General features: G+C 43.2%; 1 protein-coding gene across 1 annotated transcript in view; it reads left to right on the forward strand.

Moving 5' to 3' along the window:
* Positions 1 to 6,473: 6,473 nt before the first annotated feature.
* PHYHIPL (phytanoyl-CoA 2-hydroxylase interacting protein like) overlaps positions 6,474 to 17,816 on the forward strand; it is a 52,620-nt gene continuing 41,277 nt past the window's right edge. Inside the window, exon 1 of the mRNA XM_032191730.1 lies at positions 6,474 to 6,537. The gene's annotated coding sequence lies outside the window, so the exon portion shown is untranslated. The remainder of the gene's footprint in view (positions 6,538 to 17,816) is intronic.

Below are 17,816 nucleotides of genomic sequence, written 5' to 3' on the forward strand. Positions count from 1 at the left end.
AGAACCAGCACGATTGCCACCACTTGTGCCAAGGGCCTTAGTCTCCCCCTTAGCCCTGGTCTGTCAGCTAAATGCCATAGCTCTGTGTGAAGTAAGTTTGGGGTTATCTGTGCTTCCACCACTGCATCTTGTTCGTGTTGATCGTGGCAGAAGCTCCAGTTTCAGGTTGTATGTTAGCAAAGGATATCAGGTCATCCTTTACACAAAAAAGCTTTTCACAAGTTAAATGTGTACATTCTTCAGAAAGGGAGCAGGTGGCTTATTTCCATGCCGTATCCCAGCAAAACAGCCTTCCTGACACAGTGCAGGGTTATCGACAGGCGTTTGGAAGGATGGAAATACGTCTTGCGATATTCTGTTGGGTTATTTGGAGCTTGAAAGGGAGGAGCATGTGTGAAAGTGGGACACCAGTGGTTAATGCTCCTGGCTGACATTTATACAGAAAAACACTTCTGGATTTACTCTAGGAAGAGAGTGTGGGGAGAATGCTGTACTGATCATGTTTTCTGTTTGCCATGTCTTCAGATCTTTCTCATAATCCTCTAAGAAATGTGGGCAAGTCAAGTAATTGAAGTTACATTTTGCGAACAGTGCATCTGCTTTCCTTTGTCAGAGGCACGTGTGCTGTGCCTTCAAAGGTACTAGAAAATCCAGACTTTTTAATGTAGACCGTTCTTTGTATTTATTATTGAATTCTTTTTTACACTGATTACCAAGTACTGGCTGCCCACAAAAGATTAAGAATCCATACGGATCGCTTATCCAAGCTCAAATCTTGTATACAATTAAAATCCCCCTGCAATTTTAGCTAGGCTTTGAAATTCAAATGGATTAAGAGAAAAGCTCCTTAAGGAGATTGCAACTAGTTAGGTATTTTATTGTGTGTAAATTGTACATGCACACTTACAGACAGATATGCATAATGTGATACTATAGTTTGCTTTATCAGATTAATAGGTGGATTTAGGAAAGTCCTCAGTTCCAAAGGAAGTTACACAGGAGCTCTCTGCTGCAGATGAGATCTGTATTTCGGCCGTGCTCTTGAAAAATCGCAGATTCTCGCTGTTAGTTTAAACTCACGTAGGGAGGCTATGTTTCATGTCTAATAGCCTTCAGAGCAGCACGACAGAGTTAAGAGGCAGAATGCTACTGAAATTCAATAGGAATTGGGTGGCTAGCTCCTTCAGACACCTTGGAAAATCCCCATCCAAACACAGAGAAAAAAGAGCTGCAAAACAGATTAAAAACTTATTTGGGACAACTTTTATGAGCATTTGATTGTGAAGCAGTTTTAAGGCCGCTCCACTCCCAGTGCTCCCCTCTTGTTCAGTGCTAAATGCATCCTCAGCTCTATGGAATGAGCTGCCGTGCTTTAAAAGCTATCACATTTTAATGTATAGAAAAGCCTTTTTTTTTTTTTTTTTTTTTTTCTTGGCCCAGGATTGAACCTAACCTCTCTTGGGCTTTGAGGCAGAGGTAGTTTTCAAGAAAATGTCTGTATTTTAATGTAGTGAGCAGGCTGGAAATGCCAGCTGTCTGAACCTGTTCAAAAATATAACAACAGAATAAGCCCCAAGACAGAATGGTTACTGGACAGAGAGTAGAAAAAGTAATTAAAGGTGTTTAATGGGTGCATTTGTCAAATAGCTCTGTGGTTTATCACATAGCTGTACATTTTATCACGGGGATATCACTTCCATGCATTTCTGGCTGTATGTAAAATATGCATGTTAGCCCTGGCTTTTTTCCGCTTGGCTATAATGTTTCATGGGAATAACAAAATCTGTAGAAGTCAGAGATCAAAACTCAATGCTGTTTCCCAAATAACAATGATACACAGAATGCTGTCATGGAAACCTTCCTTACAGAGAGCCCTTAGCATAATAGGCAATCATCCCACACTATGCAGCAGAAGTGCTCATCTGTCACCACCCCAGACTATGTAGTCTATAAATTGTAGTCACAAGAAAACCACACATTTTACTCATGTGATACTGCTTTTCTTGGACAAATGCTGCAGTCTTCTGTTCATGTCTGAATACCTGGCTATGCATCGCATAACTATGCGGTATCAGATGGACTTTGTTTCCTCAAGAAAACTGGAATTTCACGTTTCCTCTGAAACCCATGTTAATATCAAAGGCTACTATGGTTTCATGAACACTTCTTAGCTTGTTCCTCGTTTAGGGTGCAACTCCTACCTGATTGTCCCATGAAGATCAACGTTTCATAGTTTCTCACAGATGTCTTGGTTTATCCTTCACAAAATCCTTGTGGTTATTAGTTATATTTCATGAAGTCATTTATCCTTTTTTCAAACATACACGCAAAGATACATGGTAACAAATTTTCAGACAACATGTCAAGGAACATCTATGCCTTTCAGTGCAGGTGGTTCAGTGCCTAAAGGCAATCTGAATATTTAAGCAGATTCCCCTAACTAGAATGTATATTAAAAAATATATCTAAATTAGCATTATGGAAATACAGTGAGTCCTAAGCCTTGGTTATCATAAACAATTATAAATGCAAATTGGAAAGATAGGTGCTTCTCTGTGCCCATATAGGCACCAGAGTTAACTTCCATGCCCCTGCCAAGAATTGTATTTTCTGAAACTGTCCTAGGAATTGCTACAAGTGATGGTAACCTAAAACCTTATTAAGGTAGTCCATTATAGTTAGAGGTAAACCTACAAAAATGTTGGAAGAATGTGAAATACCTCCTTTTTCATGCTGCATATTTACAAAGGAGTGTTAAAAATGAAGTCATATAAGTCATACAGTAGGGACTCTTAGATCTAACTGCACATAAAATTACAAAAAAATAACCAGATGGGCTACCAAAAAAAAATAAATAAATAAAAATAAAAAAATAAAAAATAAAAAATACGAACAGATAAGATCCTAGCCCAAATAGGAAGCTTCCAGTAATTGTTTCTCTGTGAGGTGGGCTCCAAAGAAAAAAGAGACAAGAGTAGGAGTTAAAAAATAAAATGGACGTGGGTAGTCTCACTGAGGTTAATGGTGCTTGTAGCGCTGTGTGGTGTCAGCTTTGCTCTGTGGTCTCTTATAAAAGATTGTCACAATAGCACTGGAGGGATGGGGAGGGAGATGGCATCTGTGCATTGCAGAGTACTGAGGGGCACAACAAAGTCTGCTTTTCACGTTGGTTTTGGCCTGACATAGCATTTGTGGCTCTGCCTTCTCAACTCTGTCTACCAGATTTGTTTTCAGGTGAGTGAATACTAGAAAATTTTGCAAAGAGGTTAGGGGGCGCGTTTCCCTTGTGTTTATCTACAAATTAGTTTAAGTAGATCTTGAGGAAAAGCAAACTTGCTTTGCTTTCAGACTGAATAGACATCTGCTGTTGTTATTCCATGCTGTGTTTCCTACTCCCCAGCAAGAAACATAGTCAGCAGCCCAGTTTGAAAGATCTCTCTATACGGGCTGACTACTGACCCCAGTTCTCAACTTCTGTTTTAGTTATATTATGATAGTGGCAACAAAATGAGATATAAAAACTTGACTAAGTTGTGTGAGTTTTCCCTGCCAGATTTTGGGAGGCTTTCCTTACTGTCACGGAGAGAATATTCATCCTACCTGGCACCTGGCTTCAGGCTGTACAGCTGCACTGGGGAGGAAAGCATCTTTCCCAGATCTTTTTTCCCCTAAAAGAAGAGATGTCAAGTAAGAGTTGCTGACTTTCTATTTAATATTTAAATTGCTGTGTAGCCTCAGTAAGTTTTGGAAGAGGTCTTCTGCCTTCTGCTTTCATTTCCTCCCTTTTAATAGGAAACTCTTTGTTCCTGCTTCTGAAAGTGAAGAAAAGTACACTTCATTAAGCCTGTAATTGTTTAGAACTCAGAAGTGTAGATTGATTAGCAAATACTCTACAATAGCTCTTATAATGGAGAGCTTTAAATAAATGGGTTTAAAACTATTCTTACAGTTTCTAGTGCTTTTTATACAGTCTAAACATGCTGTGTACACTATTCTTTGACTCTGCTGTGTTCCTGGAGGGGAATGAATTGGAATATTCTGAATGCCTTATGTAACGTATTTAGAGAACTTTTTTGTTTGTATCTTTGTTTGAATTTCTTGGACGGAATTAATTAATGGCAAAGTATAAAGGCCAACTTTGAAATCCGAGCTGACTTGTACACTAGAGCTCAATTTGTATTCTACATCAAGGAAATGTTTGGATTTGAAAGAAGGACGCCATTATCAAAAAGATTTCTGTAGATGGCTCTGTTCTTCAGAGCGTCATCTTTTTACCACAGAAATGCGGTTTTAACACTTGGGTAATTCAAAAGGAAATTGATTTTTTGATCAGAGTACATATTTAATTCCTCGTTAAAAACTAAATGCGGAACAGGAAATAGTAGCTGATACGGGAAAGAAGAAAAGTTACAGAGGTTGGGCTTGTTTAAAGCAATCTTAATTTCAAGAAGGAACACATACAGAAAAACGTCTGCAGCCTACACTTTTGTGATCCTTTAGAAAACTGATGGGATAACAACTTTTAGGGAAGAGAAAAATTCTTCTTTTCACAGCCATATTTGCATTTCAATTTTGTAACTGTATTCCTTTGTACAAGATCGCAGGCATATATAAGGAGTAGTTCCTCAGTGGGTGTGAATTTGTCTAGCTTCATTGAAGACAGCGGAATAAAGATAATTTACATCAGTTTCCAAATGGGGTCTTGAAGCGCTTGATCAGCTGACTACTGCGACAACCGGGAACGCAGACGGGAGAATCCTGCCTTTTGTCCGTGTGGAAAATGGGCTATTCATGAAATGCCACATTCTGTTGTAAAGGCAACTAAAGCAGTATCTGACAGTATATACGCAGCGTGTGTGCTTCTCCCCTGTCTGGTCTGCAGTGGGGTGGGCAAAGGGGAGTAGCTGGAGGTCCTGCTTGCACCCCGGTGCTGCCCTAGGTTTCAGGCTCTACGTTCAGGGCAGTCTCTCCTTACAGGCAAAGCAACTCAGCCTGAGCGATAACAGGATTAAATGAAACCACGCGGTTTTGGTTTATAGCACATACATCAGCTCCTAACACTACTGGAATTTCCCACAGCATACTGTAGGAGCGACATTAAGTCTTGGTCCGTGCGTGGTGGGGCTCCAGGGCAGTTTGCCATCCAGTATTTGCAGAAGACTAGGCCAGTACCTGCACAGGAGGGAGAACCCGGGGGCTCCAAGTCCAGGCTTGAAGTTCAGGTAGCCATGGGGAATTTCTGCTGGGCTAGAGATCTCAAAGCTTGGAAAGGACCAACCGTGCTGACTTCTTGCTGGTCTCGCTCTTGTGTTCTTGGGCTATGAAGTTTGTGCAGCCACTCAAATCTGTGCAAAGTCAGTGTAATCCGCTGGTGGTGCATATAGAGTATGCACTACTAAGGAGCAGGGTATTAAAACTGCTAGGCAGATGAAGGATCCTGTCTCCGTGCTTTCCAGGCTTATCCTGCCAGCCAAAGAGAGCTCAGACAGGAGTGAGTAGAGTGGTGATAACATTTTTACTGCTTTTGAATATTTGTAGGGTAGAGAGAGGATTGGTTGAGATGGCCTTTTTTTGGTTCCAAAATCGTTTTTCTCCTCACACTGGTGACTCTTTTTGTCTTCTTAAGTGCTGTGTATTTTCTGCCTCATTTCTTTATCTCTGTGGCATAATGGCATGGTCCCAAGAAACGCTAAGCATTATCCAGTGTCATTAAAAGCAGGGGAACATCAAAGACGATTCTGCAGCATCAAACTCTGAGAATATTTACTGTAGTCCCATCACAATGTCGTCTTTTCTCTGATGCCAGTGAACATCCATGTTGTTACAAGAGGTAGGAAATTGGGCTATGGGTAAGAGCTGGCATACAGAAAGTTGCCCAGCTCCTCTAGCCTGTTTGACACTGGATGATGGTAGATTTCCTCCAGAGCTGTTGATTGCTCTGTGGACAAGCCCATGTTTATACTCCTGCAGTACAATGTGAGCAGTGGCACAGAACGGCTGCTGCTGGGCTCCTGCCAAAGAGCCCCACAGAGGCAGCCAGATCAGCCCTGTGCCATGGGAGTCTGATGGGAGCAGTGTGGCAGGGGAAGCCTGGCTGCACAGCCACCTCCTGCTCCTCTGTTGCCCCGTGCTGGAGCAGGGCAAGCACATATGCTCAGAGGGAGGTCATCAGGAGCACCGATGGCGAAGGGGCTGGAGGATGCATGCTGCCTTCAGAGCCCAAAGCTCACGCCTGCCCGACTTCAGGGTGTGGGACCAGCAGCATCCCAGGTCCTTAGTGCCCCTTCACGTGCAGTGTCTCCGGTGTTTGGCTGTTGGCCACAGTGGGCAGGACCATTCCTCGCATGAGGCCCCAGCACCACTTTCAACAAATCCTCTCTTCTCTGCGTCCAGATGAGGGGACTGCGGGAGCTGGGGGAGGAGCACCGGGCGGGCAGCGCAGAGCCTCTGCGAGGGGAAGGGCCCTCAGAGAAGCTGCCAGCGCCAGCGAGGGTGGCTCCTCCAGCAAGGATCCCAGCCAGTCACACTGTGCATGAGGTATGGCAGTCCTGGGGCAGAGGGAGACTGGAGAGAGGGAAGAAAGGGAGCTAGAAAAGAGCTGAGCAACTAGGAGAGGAAGGGATGCTGAGAAGTGAGAAGCCAGGTCTGAGGGAGTTGGAAGAATGTGACTCACTGCCTGCAGGGACAGCGAGATTGAACGAGAAGCTCAAATACGCGCGAAGTAGGGAAGAGGGATGCGCTGGGGAACAGGAGGAGGATTTATTGTGGAATTAAGGCCTTGATGCGATCCTGAGTATGCAATGCCTGAGGCGTTTGAGTGGGAATGCCCATATTGTACAGACAAATCTGATGTGCATTTTTTCTTTATTTTTTTTTACTCTGCTGGCATTAAGTAGGTTTGTCTGGATCCTATATCTCCAGAGTTTAACAACATAAAATTGCAGTCTTCTACACTGGTGGCCTTCTAAGCTGTGGAGTTAGGAAACTGTCTTGAAAACAACTTTCAAAACCAAAACTTTCCCTTTTTGAAATCAGTAAGTAAGGGATTTATTGCATTTTAGACCATCAGGTTTCCCATCTGTTCAAAAAGTTATGGCTGCTTCCATGAAAAGAATGGTTAGACCTGCTCTTGAGCATGTGATAAATCTCAAACATGATTTCTTCGCTTGGACTTGAATGCCTTTGGATCCCAGATGCTCTAGGATAAAGGTTTTCTTGTTTGCTTGTTTTCTGAGTGGAGTTTTATTTATATACATGCAGAATGATCTGTTCTGTGGGATGGGATATCAGACTATTTATTTTGGCACCTAGTTTGGGAAATAGATGCTTTTACTGTACAGATAAATGTTTCATTAACTCTTAGGAATGTAAAACCCATTGGTGTGGTGGTAGACTGGAAAATGAAGACTGACTAGTACCTGGCTTTATAAATTTCTCAACACTTTCCACACTGTCAAGTTCCAGCATATCACCCTGTATTTGCATGAATCTCATGTGTCAACATCCTTGATTTTATTTTATTTTTTAATTTAAATTCTTATTGGAAAGCTCGTTATGTGGGGTATTGAATTCTGGCTGTCATTACTTTGGTATTAAATTGTGTACTGCTTGATTAAGAAACTCATTGTGAATGTCATGGCAGAGTACTTTCTATATGAAATGCTATTTTAGAATATTTCCCTATTGACATTTCTCCTACAATTTGTTTGGTACTTAGAAGGCAGGCTGGAGACAGCTGGCCAATTCAGCCACGGCTTAAGCCTTAGCCTATCATTGCCAAATGCACAAAACGTATGGAACTGAATACAGGATAGGATCGCTGCCCCTGGAGTGGCTACAAGTCAGGCTTAACTCACTAGGCAGTATCTGCTTGAGAGGAGAAATCAGAGCTGGGAACAGCCAGCATGGTGGTGCTGCATCCCGGCCACCTCTGCAGCATGTGTGAGGGTGTGCGGCAGGCCGACGGGGCTCTGCTGTGTGCTGGGGGCACTGGAAGCACCCGGGGAGAGGACGGTTAGCAGCCTCATCCCTCCGCACTGCTGTCCAACCAGACTGGTGATGGCTGCACGAGGCTCTCTTTTTACCTCCTTGGCAAATACGAGTGAGTCGGCTTAAGACAGAGCCTGGGTCTCCAACTCCAGCTGGCTGGAAGGGAAGCGGTGGCTTCGCAGGGCAGTCAGGCTGTCTGCCCCTCCGTCCAGCTTGGGGCTAGCCCGGCCCCATGAGCTCTTCACTGCTCTCAGGCAGCAAGCTGTCTCCGCACTGGCAGGAGGAAATAAATACATGTATACCTGCCCCTGCCCCGGTCTGTCTGGGCTGCCTGCTGCTAAAATCAGCCTGCTGATAACCTCGCTTTCCAGAGCAATATTGCACGATCTTCACTTTCATTCGGAAGGTGCAACTTTGTGTTTTGGTTTTTGGTGTCAGTTTGACATTTCTGTACAGATATGGATTCAGGCTTTTAGGCTAAAAGGGTAGGGTGGAGAAAATATCTTCCTTCTTTATGCTTATGGCAATTAACTGTGGATGTAAATAGCTAACATTAATGAGGCTTACTGAAAGTATCTTATTAGAGAATGCAAGCCATTAACTTTTCAGTAAGACAATGTAAATGGCCCTTCTTGATATTTGCATGTAAAACTATAAGACTTAATTTCCTACACATGTAAGTGCATTTTTTTTACGTGATAACATAAGCTCTATAATGAGTCTTTTTAGTTTGAAATAGTACTGTCATTTAGTACTGTCTTTTTTCCCCCAACAGCTTACATTCTCAAATTCTTTCATAAAAGACAGTTAGAATTTTCTGCATGTAAAAATAAAACCATGGGAGATGTTCTGTGAGTAGAGTGCTGTTATGTATCCTCGTTTAGGAACCAGTTTCGGAGTCTGGGTAATCACCACTACTAAAGCCTGTAAAACTTTCACCTCACTAGCCAGCTAGTTTTACAATGGGCTTTATAGGGCATTTTGTTGTATTTTAGAATTTCCTAATGTTTTTCTGTATGTTTACCCTGTGGATAATGTACGTGTTGGCAGCCAGATATCTGCAGACAATATACGAATAAATATGGGGAATTGGTTAACTCAAGGTCTTTTTATAGGTCCTGAGAACAAATAATGATTTTGTCATCTTATTAAATCTCGTATGTTCATTTTCAGTGAAATGGACTTAAAGATCAAGTAAGGGTTATGTTACGTATTTTGATTTTGCTCTAGTTCTGTATTTATTGCTATTTGCTTCTGTGAATTGACCTTTTTGAAGCATCACAGACAACATTTCTTGAAAATCTTAGTGGTTTTGGCTCTTCAAAATGGTGGAGTTTCAGTTGTTGTTGTCATGATAAATTTTTATTATAGATTACTTTCTTCTAAGGGAACATGTACAGCAGAAATACAGAGCATTGGGCTCTGGGAGGTAACGCCAGAAGGTTTTTTCCTAATAGTACAACATATCAAATCGTTGTGTCAGAGCTGTAAGAAATGAGATTTTCAAACTTCGTGGCAAGAAATAGTTTTAGAAACATACCCCACTGAGTTCCGGTGCTGTTTTTACCTACAGTACTGTATTTGTTGTTTAACACAAATAGTTATGAAATGTGTCAAATTCATGTGAAACAGAAACAATTTCTTTACTCCAAAACAGTAATTTTAATGTCCTCCCTTTTTTGAACAACAACAAAACCATGTTGGAAGTAACCTAAGTGCCTCCCCTTATGGATGTACATACACATAGCACACAGAAACCAGATCTCATAGTAACAACAATTGTCATGTGCACTTGATAGCAGCAGGCCCATGTGTTTTGCCTTAAGGCTTGAGTCAGCTGGGAAAAGGTGCAGTGGTGAGTGTTACACTGTTTTTCTCTAATTCAATGTGTGAATTATTTTACTGTTATTTCACATTTCACTACACACAAGATTTCAGGAAAGCAATTTTATTTATACAGTATTTAAGCGCCCACAAAGGCCTGCTGATGCTTGCTGGGATTACACATAAACTCCTGCTGCAAACGCAGAGAATACGCAGCTTCTTCCTCCAAAAGGCTAGTCATGTCTTCACATATGACGAGAGATTTATTGAGTGCAATGTTAACAGCTACCATATTGCTCTACTCCCACATCAACACAAATGTTGGCAAAAGCTACTGTGCCAGCTGCCCACTTACACACTCTAGTGGCACCTTTGCTATTCCTCAAATCCACAAATTGCCATTCTCATCCAAGTAATGCTCAAACACTATTTGTTTTCTGCCTCACGTATTTAGCAGATTTTCATCAGGAAACAAAAGATGAAGGTAGATCCACAGGAGTCTGTCAAACCAGACCACAGCCAGCAATACTAAGACCTTTTCAGTGCAAGAAAATACCCTGGAGTGGTCAGGTGCAGAAAGGTAGGAGATGAAACCCTAATTAAAATGAGTGCTTGTATTCAGAACGTAAGGCAGACAGCGATATTTATAGCTGTAAGGGAGCAGAAGTCTTCCTGCAGTTGCCCAGGTCCTACCTCTCATCCTGCCCTGCGCCTGGGTTTCTGCTTGAGGACATGTTGCTTGGGTCCGTGTAGAAACACGCATCTCCAGAAGACTCCCCATGGTGTGGTACTTCTCTGTAACAAGATAAGGTGACTTCCACAATCAGCATCTATATCTAAACTGGTATAAAACCTATCTTCGGTTTTGCTCTCCTGTTCATAGACCACGTTCCTGCAGCCCATGATGGTGTGTTGACCAAGGCAAAGCCTGGGAGCTGCGTACCCTTTCTCAGTGCTGAGAAGTGGAGGTGACAATCATTTGTGACAACTTTCCCTCTCTAGAAGTATTCCTCTCAGCTCTAAGTTAGTCTGTGCCTGGTGACCTGCAAAATGTGCTGCAGGATCATATTCAAGACCTGAATTGGTGTCCATTTTTATTTTTAAGTATGTTTACATGATTTTAATAGAGGAGTTATATTTCTCGTGTTCAAAAAACATCAACTGAATTTGGTGTGTGCCATTTTTGTGGTTGTGTAACCACTTTCCTCTGTCCATGAAGTTTCATTCTGATTATCAGTTGGAATTTTATACTGTATTTGCCTGTGAGAAGCATGAGGTGTGTAAAGACCATTCTGTGATGGCATTGATCATCAAAGCATGAGGAAAAAACCTGCAACTTCTGATGCACGTTCTTTAAGAATGTGATGGCCACTTCCATGTTCTGAAACAGAGCACTGGCAGAATATCAAAGTATATCTAAACGACATGCCAACATTTCTGTAACATACCACAGTACCATTCTTGTCCAGAGTTTGTATGCTAAGTCAAGAGAGGTTCTTCTGGTGCATCCTTGTTTGAATGCTTTCAAAAGCATTCTTTGCTCGTCACCATCCAGTATTTTATTATCCTCATGAGGATGTTTTACTGGCAAGACGAAACATGAGGAGGCCATAGGTAATCCTTTCAGCAGTTCTAATCCTGTACTTGCTTTGCATCTGCACGAAACCATTTACTCATGAGTCAAATTAGGCAGAGAAGGACCTGGGAGTGATGGTGGACAGTCGGCTGAATATGAGCCAGCAGTGTGCTCAGGTGGCCAAGAAGGCCAACGGCATCCTGGCTTGTATCAGGAACAGCGTGACCAGCAGGGCTAGGGAGGTGATCGTCCCCCTGTACTCAGCTCTGGTGAGGCCGCACCTCGAGTACTGTGTTCAGTTTTGGGCCCCTCGCTACAAGAAGGACATCGAGGTGCTTGAGCGGGTGCAGAGAAGGGCGACGAAGCTGGTGAGGGGCCTGGAGAACAAGTCCTACGAGGAGCGGCTGAGGGAGCTGGGCTTGTTCAGCCTGGAGAAGAGGAGGCTCAGGGGCGACCTTATCGCTCTTTTTAGGTACCTCAAGGGAGGCTGTAGCGAGGTGGGGGTTGGCCTGTTCTCCCACGTGCCTGGTGACAGGACGAGGGGGAATGGGTTTAAGTTGAGCCAGGGGAGTTTTAGGCTAGATGTTAGGAAGAACTTCTTTACCGAAAGGGTTGTTAGGCACTGGAACAGGCTGCCCAGGGAAGTGGTGGAGTCACCATCCCTGGAAGTCTTCAAAAGACGTTTAGACGTAGAGCTTAGGGATATGGTTTAGTGGAGGGCTGTTAGCGTTAGGTTGGAGGTTGGACTCGATGACCTTGAGGTCTCTTCCAACCTAGAAAATTCTGTGATTCTGTGAAATCCTGGAGGGTCTCTACATGGCAATGGTATTTGCCAGTATTCCCTCTGACCTAGTCAGTGTTTGGGTGCAATGTTATTTTGTTGGATGTTTGAATAGTTTAGAAGCAAAATCTAAAAACTGACAACCGCATGTCCATCTCTTAAAGCAGGGCTCTTGTGCTGCTGAGTCTCTCTGATAGCTTCAATCCTTTATTTTGTGGAGGACATAAAGCGTTCCTCCAGATCGTTACCATTTGGTTGTTGTTGTTGTTTACAGTCTCAAGGCATATTATATTTAAATTACTTGAGATATAGTCTCAAGACAAGTATTAACTAATTATTCTAATTAACATTGAAATGCAGTATGATGAAGTTTCAAGTGTCATTTTAGGATGTCTTCCTGTGAAAATCCTTCCATGCTGTTCTGCTGAGGCTGGCATTGGGCTGGATCCTTCGGTTCCAACCTGTTCATTGAACTCAGTGGACCTCCTTCTTGCTGTCACTCTGGGGAGAAAGAACATAATCTCCATCTTATGGGACTTCTGAGGAGATGAGTTATCCTTCCACTTTTCCTTTCCCTCTATTCCTTACTTAGCAAATATATAGGTGCTATAGATAAATACAGACATATTTACATGCTGTGTTATCAGGTGACTAAATTAAAGAGACAGCTTGGCAAAAGAGGGCTGAGGGGGAGAATGAAAGCCATGACTTCAGTGTAGAAGGAACAGCAAAAAGTTTGTAGAAGCAGAGGAAAAGTGTCACTGCAGGATTCTAATATGCAGTATTACTGACTTTAAAATAATAATGTCTGCTGGGGCACGTACAGAGGAGCACTAAGACAGCTCAGCTATCTGGTGACTGCCAAATGATACTGCTCTGCAGCCACTGCCTCCAACACAAATAGCTCAGCTCCATTTAGGTATTCTTACTGGAGGCAATCAATCACGTATGAAACAGAGCAGTCGTAAATAAGATCTACCGTTCATATACATTCAGTTATTTTTGCAACTAAGCTATATTGTGTCCAAAAGAAATATTCAGATAACTGAATGTCTCCCTCCTAGAAGGGAGTGAGGGGGGAAAGAAGAGTGCAAATTGTCAGTATAGGTCAAGAAGTAATTGAAATTCAGAATTCAGTGCCTGGATGCATTTCATCTTCTGAACCAAAGCGCTGCCACCCTGTGCAACCTTTCAAAAGACATTGGAGCCTTAGGCTTAAGTACCTAAATGTCACAGTGAATGAAGAGATCCAGACAGCCAACTTACTGCTCATGATGGAGAACAATGCTGCAAGTGGAAGGAGGAGGAGCACCGTAGGAACATTATAAAAATTCCAGGGTTAGTTTGTTAATAGAAAAGGTATTTCTGAGCAGAAGGGTAGCCTGCTGAAGTTCCCTGTGTCTCTATGTTTCTTGATGTGATGATAGAAAAACACCTTAAAAACTTTTTTTTTTCTTTTCTATCACTTTCTGTCTCACAAAGAAAGTGAGTTTGTTATTAGAAATGTCAGTCAAGAGTGTGTCTGCATGCTGGTGGTTACCAGCCCTCCAGAACGGTCTCAGGGAGTCCATCTCAAGAAGGATGAATGTGGTTGTGCATACATAGCGCCAGCGAGCAACACAGGTTTGTGTGGTGGGCATAGGACAGCGAAGTGGGAGACTGGCAGCACTGAAGTCTGTTAACGAGTTACAGAAACAGTGAGTTACAGACCCAGGGAGTGCAGCAGGGTTAATAGTGTCAGCTGCCATGCCAACATCTCTTGTCACGTTTGGTAATGTGGTACTAAACATGTGAAAGCCTCATTTTTTTAACAGACTGAATCTTGCTAGATGATCAATATTCTCATTACTGTTTTTCCCCCATGAAATAAGAGCATGCAGCCTATCTTCTACTAGCCTTGGAGTTTGTTTCATTCTTCTTTACCCTCTTTTCGGCCATTTTGTCTATCTTGTACTTCGGAGCTATACTGCAAGCAAAGAAAGGTAAAAAGTACTGTGTTTGCGTTTGTTCTCTGTGATATTTCATTGTAAATGAAGCCAATATTGGGAGCTTTAGCTTGTTTTTCCTTGGCTTTGGTCTTGATCTCACAGCCATGGAAATGCACACCAATCGATGTTTTGTATTTTAAAGAGCAATTAATGCAAATGGAAAAAAATGACAAGTTTTGGATAAAATAATGCATGTTTAGGCAGTGTTTTTCATACAAGTGGCTGATAAAGTCAAGCATGAAAAGCACTTTAATGTTAGCTAATGTCAGAATTACAGCTTTTTGAATAGAAAAAAAACTCACATGAACCCTTTTGCTTATAACTGATGTAGCAGCAAAGCAGAGGTGACATTTCCTTAGCTGCTCTGTCTTTAAGAATCTCCTCTTTACTGTTGCATTATTCCAAATCCTTCACTGAATAATTTGCATAATTTCAGTGTCTGCGAGTCTCATCACCACTGAATGTGTTTGTTAGAATGCATACAGTGGGCAAACAGAGAAGGAACTCTGAATGCAGTTGAACTGAATTCATAAAAAAAAAAAGTTCGAGCAAACACTGGTGGATACTTTCTCTGAATTTTCTCACCTCTCTTAAGACCTGATTCAAATCTCATATAAAAACAGTGAAAAAAATAATAAATCACAGGAGCCATCACTTACTGAGTTTGATAAATCTGCGAGCCTTCTATACCCTATGCACGGAAGCCAGGACAGACTGCCTCCTGTTTTTGACCTTTTTTCTGTGGGTGTGAAACTTGCTGAGGTCTTCTCGCATCGCTTCAAACAGCCTCCACCCATGAGCATTTTTAATCTCTCTGGCATGTTTAGGTCTTGCATGTGTTGGCTTTTTGCCAATCTGGGTGAGCACAATGTTCTCAAAGCTTGCAGTATGATATATGATATCGCAAGTAGAGATAAGGAACAGCACAGACTAATAAATATGAATTAGAAGGAGAATAGAGTCTCTCCCTTTTCTGTCTATTTTGCTGCTTTTGCTTCTTCTTTTCCCTTCTCTTTCCCTTTTCTTTCACATTCCCCTCTCTCTGCCACCAAAATTTAAAACATTTGGAGCCCTTCCCTCTCTTTCCCTACTACAGGCTTGGATTCTGAGGAACGAGCAGCAATGTGTGGATGCAGCACTTCTTAGGAGCAGCCAGCAACATGCTTACAGCAGGAGCCGCTGATGCAGCAGCACATGGGGAGACTGTGAACAGAGTAGCACAGCGCTGTTTCATAAATCAGCATGCAAAAAATGTCAGTGCGTGTCACTCTGTGAGAGCTGGTTCAGAGGAACAACTCATTTGTCTCCAACCTGAACCTACCCCACAAACAACCCATTTGCAATCTCTAGGCTCCAAGTTTTGTAGCTTTTTGTTCAGTCTTATTTTGGTTTTACTTATAATTAAAAGTTACTTACTTAGTTACCTGCCTTTTCATGCCCCAAACATCTATTTAGGCAGTTAATGCATTATCACGCGGGATTCTGTGGTGAGGTGCCACTCTTATTTTTCTTGTATATACTTAAAAGGCAATGAATTTTATTCCAGGTGGCTTTTTCTTAGCTTTGGATACTCAGAAAAGACTTCAAGAATGCAATACCTATGTTGAGGTGCAGAGCCCCTGCTGTTTTGCTATTCAAATTTTGCTCTTCACATGTTTGCTTTCTCAGTCCTTATGTAATAGGATTACATAAACTAAGAATGTAATCTCCAAAATCATTTACCATATTAAAGAGCAGCTCCCATCAATGGATCTTTATTAGCTGCCTGGAGCAGAAAGGAGACACGTGGCTGTACATTTGGAAACTGGTTGTTTACAATACTCATCAATGCTTGCTGCCGGTTGTGGGCAGATGTCATCAAAAGTCATTATGCAGCTCTGAAAATAGAATCAAACTTGCCCTGGACAGGTCCTTAAATGATCGATGATCTGCCTCTGAATATCATAAATGTTGGATTCCATCCCCTCCGCTGGCCTCCCATGGCTCAGGGACCTGGAGCTAGGGCAGCATGAGGAGGGGGTACACCGTTGCAGGGTGCAGCTCCGGCTGAAGTCTCCTCACCCCTAAAAGTCAGAGTTTCTCAGCATGCCCTGCTCTGTCCTCATGGAGAGGAGTGCCACCTGCACGTGGCTGCAGAGCAGAGCTCTGCTGCAGTGCTGCATCATCTCCGGAACTGGGAAGATGCAGGTGCCACCTGTTCTTCCATTTTTCCCTTTCCCCCAGAAAGCACTGGTAAGCAAAGAGAGGGGAAGAGAAGCACAAAGAGGTCCTGGGGGCACCTCTGTGGTGTGCGAGCTTGCTTGGCTGTCCCAGCCACTGGGCTGTGCCCCGGGAAGGGAAGAAGCAGCACCAGAGTGCGCAGGGCTCCTGTGCCTTCGTCTTGCCCACACTTTGGGAGTTCAATGTCAAGAGCTGGCTTTGAGGCTCTGACAGTGCTGCTGTAGCTGCCGTGTTGAGTGGAAGGGGATGTTCATACATTTACTGAAATCTGGCTTCCACAGCTTAGCTCCCACAAGAGGAGAAAGAGTAGAGAGAGCAGCTTCCCCTCCTCTTCCTTCCCTCTGCCCTCACACAAGGCTCGAGAGGAACATTGCCTTCTCCTTTCCTTTGAGAAGTGCTGGCAAGCACAGGCTGTTACAGTCCACCTTGGCATCAGAAGCGGTCAGCTGCTTCCCTGCTCCTGCTTGCTTGTTGGCGTGTGGCGGAGGGCATGAGAGAAAGGGGAGCGGTGCTCTCTCTGCTCCTGGGCTGAAGCACAGCGAGCATCGTGCGCCTGCAGCTCCAGCCCAGCCCGCAGGCATTTGCCTGCTCTGTAGTTAGCAGGTAGGACATTACGAGTGGCTTGTGCAAAGCCCCCTGGTATCCCGCAGGCCCGGAAGACATGATTTAAGGCTGGAAGAAGCGTGTGTGCAAGCCTTTATGGAAGTGCCCCGCTAGCACTCACGTGGTAATGTTTTCTTTGAAACACAAGGGTGCTTCGCCAAGGCTGCCAATGTTGCTGTTAATAATGACAGGGAAAATATTTTTCAGCTGCTACGTCTCTCTCAGATCAGTATTCTCTTTGTCAGAAATAAACAGCCCTCCCACAGCAGAAAAGGGCTGGCTATCTTTTTGGTATTTCTTCTCCTCCTGTACAGTCTCTAAAAGGGTGCCTGTGGAGGGGCTTCCTGTCTGTCACTCCTCCTTCCCAAACTCCCCTACAGGGAGGATGCCACAGCAATCATCTTTTGTCCACAAACATGTTGGACTGAATCAAAGGTTGTTACGAGTGATACAGCAAAACACACTGTTATGCTGTACCTGCACAGGGAGGGATCTTTTCATTTCTGCAAGGCAGTTGCAGCAACAGCAGAGATGTTTGTGGCTAGAGTTTCTGTTTTTTTTTCACTTTCCGAGCATTCGCCTTCTCCCCTTTTGGTTGTTTGCCTGCAAGTTGTGACATGAGATCAGGGGAGCTTAAGAGCTTAAATGACTTCTTAGCGTACCATCATTTCGAGATGAATAAGCGTTCATGAAGACAGCCTGAGGGAAGGGAATTGATGTACTACTTGAATGCCCCGACTTTATAATTCATAGGAAACTCTCTCAGCAGGAGTGTGCCCAGTGCTGAAAACTTTACCGTAGGGTTTGGATGGATCAAGCAGTAATAAGTCTCCAT

This window comes from Aythya fuligula, chromosome 7 (assembly GCF_009819795.1).
Source record: "Aythya fuligula isolate bAytFul2 chromosome 7, bAytFul2.pri, whole genome shotgun sequence".
Lineage (NCBI taxonomy): Eukaryota > Metazoa > Chordata > Aves > Anseriformes > Anatidae > Aythya > Aythya fuligula.